This window comes from Macrotis lagotis, chromosome 5, assembly GCF_037893015.1.
Source record: "Macrotis lagotis isolate mMagLag1 chromosome 5, bilby.v1.9.chrom.fasta, whole genome shotgun sequence".
NCBI classification, from domain to species: Eukaryota; Metazoa; Chordata; class Mammalia; order Peramelemorphia; family Peramelidae; genus Macrotis; species Macrotis lagotis.
In genome coordinates, this window is record NC_133662.1 from 38,938,312 (window position 1) to 38,949,295 (window position 10,984).

The 10,984-nt window shown below is 42.4% G+C and overlaps 1 pseudogene; it reads right to left on the reverse strand.

Moving 5' to 3' along the window:
- Positions 1 to 614: 614 nt before the first annotated feature.
- LOC141489675 (enhancer of rudimentary homolog pseudogene) lies at positions 615 to 929 on the reverse strand (annotated as a pseudogene).
- Between the last annotated feature and the right edge of the window lie 10,055 nt (positions 930 to 10,984).

A 10,984-nucleotide genomic window follows, 5' to 3' on the forward strand; every position in this document is an offset into this window, starting at 1 on the left:
AAAAAATGTGAACTGGATGTCATTGTATAAAGACGACAGCACTAGGAATCAAGAGATTTAGAGTAGTAGGTGTAAACCTACAAGCTATAAAATAGTTGAGACTCACTATATCAGAAAAATAGGATAAAAGCTTCTTGTATGATATAACAACAAGATGTATATAGCTCAGTCAATGTGCCATTTTTATTCACTACTGTAACTAGTAAAAAGTATTGTTTTTTTAAAAATATACTCAAAGAAAGCTTAACTAAACAGCACTTATTGTATTCTCTATTAAACATTTGAGTTTTGAGGACAAAACTAAATTTTGGAAAACCCTCACACAGAAGGTTAAACTATGAAGCAGATATGAACAGCTGGAAGAACTGTAACCAAGTGCTAACTGACCGAAGAGAAATTTTCAGCTACTTTTTAGTAAAAAAAAGAAAAAGAAATTAAGGAGGGACAAGGGCTTCAGATTGAACAAGACAAAAATCTCCTAATACATTCGACCTTGGCTAGATTGTAACAAAATGGAAACAGGACTTCTATAATACTAAGCTCCCTGCTACAGCATGCTGTACAAACCTGTTTTCCAAGCCCTCCCCCCATCCCCCCCAAGGCTGCCATTGGAATTATTTGCCGGCTTTTTGGGCCTGCCGACGGAGAAGCACACAAATCTTCTCTTTAATCCAATCTTTGTTTTAGGGCTGGTATATCTGAGTGTCTGCTCGATACACAAGGCAGCTAAGATCTGCCAGATCATCAATGAAATCAAACAACTGACTGATGTCATATGTGATGGAGGGACTGTTGGGATTCATTTTCTTCAGATGCTCTTCATACATTTTACAAACTCCTTCCATGCAATCATTCACTGATTCATAATCAGCTTACGTTCGCCCTTCTGGCCTCTTGGTAGGCTGTACCAAGAAAATGGTGTGAGACATCGTGCCGCGCTCTGCCGCTGCTGCCTCCACAACCATTGCACAGGAGCTCAAAATGCATAGTCTTGCAAGAAACATTTTATTGAGCATATATTTCCTCTCCCACTTTTTTCTTTGCTTCTTTGTCAGAAAGGATAACAGTCAGGGAGAAGGGAAGAGAGAATGTAGAAAATCAAGATTATATATACATATATATATATATTTATTATATTTATTATATAAATATAATAATATATATATATATAATGATAAAAATCTATTTAAAAACAAAATAAAACCAAAATAAGGAAATCATTTAGTTAGAAAATGAGATAACATGATTAGGAATTAAGAAAGAAGTTCAACCTTGGAAGGACTCATTGAAGAGGTAAGAGAAGTAGTCTTAAAGGTTAGTTAGAAATGACATAGAAGAAAAAAGGACATTTTCTGTGAATGACACTACATGAATCAATAAGCAAAAATATATTAGCAATTTCAGAACTTACTAAGACTAGGAATATAAAGAAAACAAATAGTTTGTGACTTTTTACATTTAAGGGGAGTTTATTTTAAGATTTTTTTTTTTAGGATTTTGCAAGGCAAATGGGGTTAAGTGGCTTGCCCAAGGCCACATAGCTAGGTAATTATTAAGTGTCAGAGGTCAGATTTGAACTCTGGTACTCCTGACTTCAGGGCTGGGGCTCTATCCAACTGCAACACCTAGCTGCCCCCAATGGGAGTTTATTTTAGAAGGAAAGGAATTTAGTGGGACTTATTTTGGGAAGAATGAGGAAACTGGCCTAGATAATGAAGGGTAGATGGAGAAGACTGAAAGGCAAAGCAAGAAAGTAAAAATAGTACCAGTGTCACAGACAAATGTCAGCTTGAGGTTAGAATTTTTTCTGTAGACAAGAAAGAGGCATTTAAAAATTTGAAGAAGAAAATAATTTTGAAAGTAGTGCATTAGGAAATTAACTTGTAAAAATATCCAAGTTGTTTAGATAGGAGGGCACTGGTGATGAATGGAACAGAAGTACCAATTAGGTTTCTTTGCAATAATTCATGTGTGAAGAAGGTATAAGGTTTGGGTCGTTGTAATTAGGAATTGGAGATAAAGTAGTATCTACTTTATATACACTACTTTTTATAACAAAAGAAAATCCAATTAATTAGCACTGTGAATGGAACTTCTTGGATTTCTGAGGAATCCTCCCATGGGATTTATGAGTTTACCTTTCATGCTAATGCCTTCCATCTACTGATTATTTCCAATTTATCCTATATATAATTTTCTTGCTTCTTGTTGTTGTTCAGTAGTTTCCAGTCTATGACCCCATTTGTATTTTCTTATAAGAGATTTGAAAGTGTTTTGCTGTTCCCTTCTCTAGCTCATTTTACATATAAAGAAATGGAGGCAAAAACCATTAAGTGACTTGTCCATGGTCACACAGTTAGTAAATGTCTGGGGCCAGATTTCAATTTAAGAAGGTGAATGTTCTTGACTCTATCTATGTCCCACCCTCTATTCATTGTGACAGCTAACTCCTATGTTCTTGTTTGTACATAGCTATTTTAAAAGTCCCATCTCATGAGACAACATTAAAGACTAAATTTCTTGAGAGCTGGGTCTGACTTTTGCCTCTCTTTTCATTCTTATCACTCAGTACAGTGTCTGACACATAGTAGGTATTTAATAAATGCTTATTGACTGGCTGATGATTGATGATTTTCAAAATAATTTTTTAAGCAATTGAAGGAAATGCCAAATACAAGTAGAGATCAGGAAAAATAAAGATGTTTTTGTTTTTCTCATACAGGTTCTTGGACCTCCTGGAACCTATACATAGATGCTCTGTGGGTTTATGGACAGTAAGTTGAAGAACCCTGCTCTATCCTGTCAGTACTCTGAGAAAGAAAAAATTATAGCACAAGATATCACAGAATTTGAAAAAAAAGTAAAAAAGTCTGCTTCCTATAGGCCAGTGAAATTAACTTCATTTGCTAGTAAAATTCTAGAAGTTTATTGCTGAAATAATAGTGAATATTTTGTAAAACAAACAATCATGCTGAAGAGCCAAGTTAGTCAAAAGATCAGAATCTTGATATTGATATAATTTTCATAAATTTTACCAAGACATTACCTCAATTTGCTTTTATGCATATAAATGGATAAAGTTAGACATAAATGACTTCTTTTTGTATAGTAAAAAATTTAATTGAATGGAGAGGACACTCAAGGCTTCTGACTAAAACAGAATTGCTATTTTTCACTCACTTTGAGTTTGTCAGAACTCAAACAATGACCAAATGCCATTGGCCTGGGTCCTACTATTGGCCCATCAATGAGAACCTGTGTGATTTGGGGTTGGTAAATCCCCTGATATCTTGCCAGATAGGAGGAAGAAAGGGAGAAATGGAGGGAGAATGGAAGGGAGGGAAGAAGGAAGGGAGGAAGGAAGGAAGGAAGGAAGGAAGGAAGGAAGGAAGGAAGGAAGAGGGAGAGAGAGAGAGAGAGAGAGAGAGAGAGAGAGAGAGAGAGAGAATAAAAGAAAATATTGTCAAGGAGTTCATTTTCTAATGGGAAAAACAATTTGTAAATAAATAGATCAAAGGCACTTTGAAAGTGAAAAGCATTCACGAGAAATTGAGAGAATTGGTACCAAGGAAGATAAACCTCCTGAATAGGCAAAGTTTGAACTGCACCTTAAAGAATTTCAGGAAAAAGAAAAGTAGAGATGAGAGAACAGAACACTTCAGCCATGGAAGATAAGTTGTTTAAGAAAAGAAAATGGGTGATAGGGTGTGGTCTACTAGAAATTACAAGTAAGAGCAATGATAATTGACAAGAAATGTATGCAGGCAGAAAGGTGTAAGGAAATTGGAAGGGTAGAAAGACTCTAGGTTATGAAGTTTTATATTCTAATCTAAACAAAGGAGTTTATATTTGATCTTGGGAGGTAATAGGGAGTCACTAAATCTAAAAGAAGGTTTTAATTTGTTTAGTTTTCCCGGAAGATTGATTGAGGAAAATGATATAAATAACTTCCTGATTAACAAGAGGAGTTACTGAATATACTGATCAACGAGAGCAATAGGCTATCCCCAAAAGAAGTGTATTTTTCTTGACTAGAGATTTTTAAATAAAAGTTAAATGACAATTTTTCAAATATGATTTAGAAGGGTTCGTCTTTGGGTATAAATTGAACTAGCTATATACCCCATTGGATTTAGTGCTGCATTTGGGCTTAAAATAATCCGAGTTCTAATTCTGATCCTAGGTAAATCATATCCTCTCAACTCAGTTTTCTTATATATAAGTTCATGGTATAATAAGGTTACTTCTATCTTTAACTTATGATCTTATAAATCTAGCTGTCCACTGAGTTCCCAATTATGAAAATTTGTGCTTTGAGCATTTTGTGTAACCCTAAGAAGTTATTCTTTAATGCTGCAACAATTTATGTTTCCTTATTTCCTTTTTAAATTATAATTTTCAGTATAGAGATGGTAGTTACCATTGTAGTAAAAAAAAAGAGAGAAAGTATCTTTGTATATGGGTGAACATTTGAAAAATATAATGAATAACAATCTGTTACTCTGGAATATATAAAAAGATTTAAAAGATAAACAATTATTATGATGTGATCAAAACTACTAAGTACTAGGGTCACATATAAAAGTAAGTCATTTTTCTGCTCTGAAGGGATCCCTATTTTAATTGGGAGAAAATATATGTTATATTTTGGGGAAAGGAAACAATTCAGAGGATATAGTTGTATGAATCAATATTCAAGATTAACACATACACTAATGATTAAATTAATATTATTTAATTAGAAAGATTTGTTTTATTAGTTACAGTATATGCAATTTCATATGTAAATAAATTCATTATAGAAAACAATTTCAGTGTATATAAATCAGCCCTCACATTTTATAATACAGGCATATTAAGAGAATAGATGAACCACTTGATATTATTAATTTTCAGTATCTTTATAGAAATGATCATTTCCAGAGCACACAATGCTGGAACTGAAAAAAAATCATTTATATTTTAATTATTTTTCAAAGGCATTCCCAGAAGAATGACACTATGTATGTTTTCAGTTTCATGTAAGAAATCAAAAGATCTTCAGGATGAAAATGGGAAGACATATGCAAATTGTGTTTTTAAATTGAGATTTTTCATTGGTTTTTGTACCTATTTAACTTTATGCCTATCCTCTTTCTCTATTATCCCTTTAAGAAATACCAAAAAAATGATTTATGGATTAATACTTTTCCTATGGCCTAAATAAAAGAAAATATTGTCAAGGAGTTCATTTTCTAATGGGAAAAACAATTTGTAAATAAATAGATCAAAGGCACTTTGAAAATGAAAAGCATTCACTCAGGTACTCCTGAATTCAGGGCTGGTGTTCTATCCAGTTTTTTGGTTTCTTTTTGTTTTTGGTTTCTTTTTTTTCTACAAAAATTCCTTTTAGATGAACTGAGTTAAAATTTCAAACTAAAGTCTGAAATAAATTTTTCATCCTGGGAAAACCAGTTTCCTTGTCAACAATTTGTTGAACATTTGATCAAATGGGAACATTTACCTAACAACATTCAGAAGCAATTAAAGTATTATCTTTACAGATCCCAATCATAATATCTCTTAATGTCTCTAACAATAACAAAATCACCTAAGAAGTCATATATTGAGAGTTCAGAAGAAATTATCTTTGCATAATTCTCTAATAGATAAGATCTGATTAGGATGATTCATAAAAAAAAAAAAAAACCAAGAAAATATTCTTTAAATTGAAGAACACTGATTGGTATATTAGTAGTATAAAATTTATTTTCAACTAAGGTTTAAGTTAAAAAAAGAAGCTGAACTTTGAAAATGACACAGAGGTTTATAAGAGCTTACTCTATTTTAGCTTGATTTATTTCCATTGAAACATCATTAATTAAGCTCCTGTTATGTACCAGGCACTCCATTAGACCCTATAGGTGATACAAGCCCCTTCTGTAAAGAAAATTATAATCTAGCTGGAGACAGGAAAACTAGGACAGTATGTGCCGGGTTTTTATTTACAACGCCGGCTTCTTAATGCTAGTCCGTCCTCTTACTCACCAGTCCAACGCATGGTGAGTCTTCGGGGTACCTCCGGCCCCCACTCTTTGATGGGGGAAGAACCAGACAGAGCGCCTGAGGTGGGTCATGAGTCTTTATTCTTCTGTGATCACATTCCCGCTCTCCCCAACCTCTCAGCAGACCCTTTTATCCCCTCTGTCCTCCCTCCCATGAACTCTTACTCAATGAGGGGCCGAGTTCTGTAACATTCCCTTATAAGGTGATTATGTTTCCCCCTCTAAGCGACCGCCAAGCCTCTTCCCCCCGCCCCCAACATCTCCCCCTTTCTGTTTTACAAGGTTATCACTTGGTGTGACCTTAAGCGATGCTGAGGTTAGCCTTAAGCGGTGTCATTTCTACTGGCCTCTGATAGCCGGGGGAGAGGAACCCTGTCTTAGGTCATCTCCTTTAACCCAGGACCTTGCCCGTCCTAGGCGCCCGACACCCTCAGGGCCTGTCTTAGGTGGCTGGGTCAGGAGAAGTTGCCCGTCTTGGGGTTTACCTCGTCTTACCCCTAGGTGTCACATGTCATGCATGGCGGCTAGCCAGACTTGGGGATCCGCCGGGGGCGAGGAACCCTGTCTTAGGTCATCTCCTTCAACCCAGGACCTTGCCCGTCTTAGGTGGCTGGGTCAGGAGAAGTTGCCCGTCTCGGGGTTTACCTCGTCTTACCCCTAGGTGTCACATGTCATGCAAGGCGGCTAGCCAGACTTGGGGATCCACCCCCGTCTCCATGGCCATGAAGGCTTTCTGAGTAAGAAGCATATAGCCCCTCTGTCGCCTAGCTAGGCGGCAGAAACAGACAACAAGTAGGGTGATTCCCAGAATCAGCGTCCTTGTTCACCCTCAAGGGGGTATCCTCCCGCCATCTGGCAATCCCTCCATGGTATGGGATCCTCGATGTTTTCCCCTGTGGCCACACATGAGGGGCCCCACCGAGGCAGAAGGGAGCCCCATCGATGTATTGGTCACTAGCAGGCGAGGGTAGATCGGGGAGTTCCGTGCTACCGGAAGGGGAGAGGGAATAACTCGGAGTATTCCCCATGTCGTATTTCCTTCAGATGGAGCACCTCCAAGGATCCCTACGATGATCAGAAGGCCTGAAAAAGAAAGAAATTCCTCTCACCCCGTAGGGTTGGGCATTAATCAAGGTCTCTTATCTTGTAAACAGGGAGCCATCTTTCTGGCTCTTCTATCTTATCCTCGGGATGAAATGACAGGTGGCCCTGTCTTCTGTTCTTTACCGTTACAGGGCCATGCCAACCTCCCTCTTCATCTCTCCACATGACTTTAGAGCCTGGTAGGGCCTTGGTGGGAGAGGGCAGGAGCGTTGGTTCTTTCTTAGCATGTCCTTTTGGGGAGAAAAATCTCTGGGCGGCTGTAGTGCCGTCATCCCTGACTTGTAGGAAATTCATGGTAAATAGTACCTGAGACAGGTCTGAATGGGTCAGTGACCTGCCAACTCCCCCTTTCTGTTTAAAAGCGTAGTTTTGAGTGTGCGATTTGCTCTTTCTACCAAAGCTTGGCCAGTGGGATTGTAAGGGATCCCGGTGGAATGGGAAATGGAAAATTCTTTGCAAAAGGAAGCAAAGGCTCTCGAGATGTAGGCAGGCCCATTATCGGTTTTGATAGCCGAGGGGACGCCTAAGACAGCCATCTGGGCATATAGATGTGAGAGAACGTGTTTAACCGCTTCTCCTGGCTGTAGAGAGGCGAAGGTGAAGGAGGAGAAGGTGTCCACCGAGACGCAGCCACTGTATGGCGCCAACAAGCCTCTGAGCAGTCTTTAACATCAATCACTATAATAGTCCACCCTTGCGGGACTGCAGTGGGCATAGGGAGACCAGGTTGGAGGGTCCCCATGGGTACCATGTTGGCATTTACTGCCCGAAGATCAATCAACATTCTCCAACTCCCCCCTTTCTTTTTTATGACAAAGATGGGGGAGTTATACGGGCTAAGGGACGGTTCCACTTTGTTCTCGTGCAGGAGGGTCATTACTATGTCTGTGAGGGCGATGAGCTTTTCTTTTGTCAGGGGCCACTGCTCAACCCAAATAGGTTTCTTATTAATCCATGTTATTCTAGGGGAAAAGCTCATCTCTAGAGTGGCCCCAATTAATTTCCCCGCAGGCTATCAGGGGTGGCAAGTGTCAGGTTAAGCTGGCTCAAGATATCTCTACCCCATAATGCATAAGGGAGGTCGGGTAGGCACAGTGGGGTGAAGAGTCCAGATCCTTCCAAAGCTGACCACCGTAGGGCGTGTGCTGCTTTCATGGCAGATCTATTGCCCCCCACCCCCGTCACTGCTTGAGGGCTCTGTAGGAGTGGCCACTCGCGCCTCCACTGTCCCCTATTTATGACAGAGCAATCGGCTCCAGTGTCAATTATCCCTTCGAGCTTCTGATTTTCCACCGTGACGGTTAACAGTGGTCGCCCAGAGCTGACCGGGTGGACCTAGTTCACATGAGCGGGAGGGGTCCGCAAGGGCAGCGCCTTTCCCACCTCTTGGCCCTGTTTTACCAAGGTGGGAAAGGGGTGGGGGTTTGTGACCCTTACGGATGTGGGACTTCCGGGACCAAAAATGACCTGGGTATGGGTGACTAAGTCCACACATCTCTCAGCCCCTGTGATGAGCGCTGGGAAAATATTTAGCTCAATGGGAATCATCGAGGTTTCCCAAGGCCCGATCTCTCTCTGCTGTGTCCCTTCTCTATAGTCAACCCTCACGGGGATAGTCACAGTAATGGGGCCGCTGTCTTCGAGCACGGGGGGGGGGGGGGGGGGGGGGGGGGGCCGCGGCCGGGCCCCTCCCTTTCCCTTTTCCCGACTTCCCTTTGGATCGGCAGAACCTGGCTATGTGACCTGGCTTTCCACAGGAATAACAGGTTGGAACTGAAGTGGAGGGGGGCCGCTGCCTGCACTGTGCTTTGAGGTGCCCTGGCTTTCCGCACCCAAAACAGGTGGGTCTCACCTGCATACCGTGAAGGGCGGTCAGGAGGCTATCCTCCCGGTTCTCCATGGCAGTCACTAAGGCTTGAATTGAATCCTCGCTGGGCATGTCCAGCAATTTGTCAACAATTTCTTCTAATGAAGCATGGGGGGAAGGCTGCTAATGGCTGCGATCCCTTTGGGGCGAAGACCCTCTTTAATCAATTGTCTCATAAGTAGATCAGATCCCGGGGGTGTCTCCCATTATACGAGTCACTGTCTCTTTAACCTCGTTCACAAATGAGAGGGGTGTCTGATCTGCTCTCTGCTTCAGCCCAACCAACTTCTGTGTGGCTCTCCCCCCTTTCATGGCTCCAATCTTATCCCAAGCTGCAACATGTGTTTCTTTAACAGTCTCTAGCTCAAACTGGCCATACTGGGCCTGAACAGCAGGGTCAGTATAGGCTCCAGTTCCACACAGGAGGTCAATGGCTAAATCCAGGGGAGTATAACCCCGGGATTTTGCCAGCTTAGAGGCCTCTCTGCGGGCCTGAGCCTTAAAAGCTAAATATAAGGAGGCATCTAGGCACGCGGCTGCAATTTCGTCAAAGTCAGCAGGGGTCCAAGGGTGCGTAGCAAAGAGGTTTTGCATCAGTCTTTTTACATAAGGGGAGCTTGGGCCGTATTTAGTCACGGCCTCCTTAAGTTCCTTAAGCATCTTAAAAGGGACAGGGCGGTAGTCTCGGGCTCCGGTAAGGGGGTCCGTAAATACCAGGTAGAGGCCCCAGTCATCCCAGTCCACCTCCTCCCCTTTCTCTATTGCTATGGAGGCACTGGTGGCAAGTAGGCCGGATGGGCGGAGCCCTTGAGGGGATCTCTGAAGGGTGGACAAGGAACACGGGGGATTTTTTGCCTCTATTTCCTGGCTGGGCCGCCAAGCCTGGGGCGCGGCAGCTGTCCAATCAGCGCGGACTTCTCCCTCCTCGTCAGCAGCCTCCCGGTCCCACCTACTCACGCTCCTCTTCCTGCCACCCCTGAGGGCTGTTTGCACCCCTCCCTTCCCGCGCTCGGAAACTTCCAGCCCTGAATCTTCTCCCTGGGGGCCCCTTGTTCCCCCATTGTTTCTTCTAAGTTCCTCCCACGGATACAGGGGAGGGAGTGGCCTTCCCTCTTCCTCTGAGCTCTCTGAATCCGATCCCGCCAACGAGCTACCCACCTGAGTGCTGATTGTTCGTGCCAAAGTCACCTTCTGGGGATGCAGGGCTGCATCCACTATCTTATACACTGTAAAATCCTTGGGGGTCAGTTTTCCCGGGCAGGTGTCATTATAGGAGGCCATCTGCTGCCCTACCACCTTCCATTTATCTGGTTGGATCCCACTATGTTGCACCCAAGGGCAGATGTTCCAGATATTCTCAACAAAAGCACGGCACGTCTTGATAGGTAATTTACGGCCATGCTTAGCGCAGAGTTTATAAAGCTGCGCTGCAACGGCCTCTTTTTCCTCCGGCTCAAAGGCGGGAATACTATTCCGGCCCCCCATGCTGTCTACTAGCCGAGGCTGCAATCCTAACAGGTGGCAGAACTGGAAAGTTCCCGTTCGGCAAAAGAGAAGGAGGAAGCAGGGCACAATCAGACAGGCCAGCACGGCAAGGAGCGTGATTAGAGCAGAAGGAGAAAGGGGAGAGAAAGAAAGCATAGTCAACACAATAGGGATATGTCCCTCAGGCAATATCTGAGAGTAAACGCCCTCTCCTTCCTCCCGGTCAGAAACGACCGAGGCTGTCTGGAGAATCCGACCAGCGGATTCAGACGTTCCCTAGCAAAATCAGGTCCCGGGTTTCGGCACCACTTGCCGGGTTTTTATTTACAACGCCGGCTTCTTAATGCTAGTCCGTCCTCTTACTCACCAGTCCAACGCATGGTGAGTCTTCGGGGTACCTCCGGCCCCCACTCTTTGATGGGGGAAGAACCAGACAGAGCGCCTGAGGTGGGTCATGAGTCTTTATTCTTCTGTGATCACATTC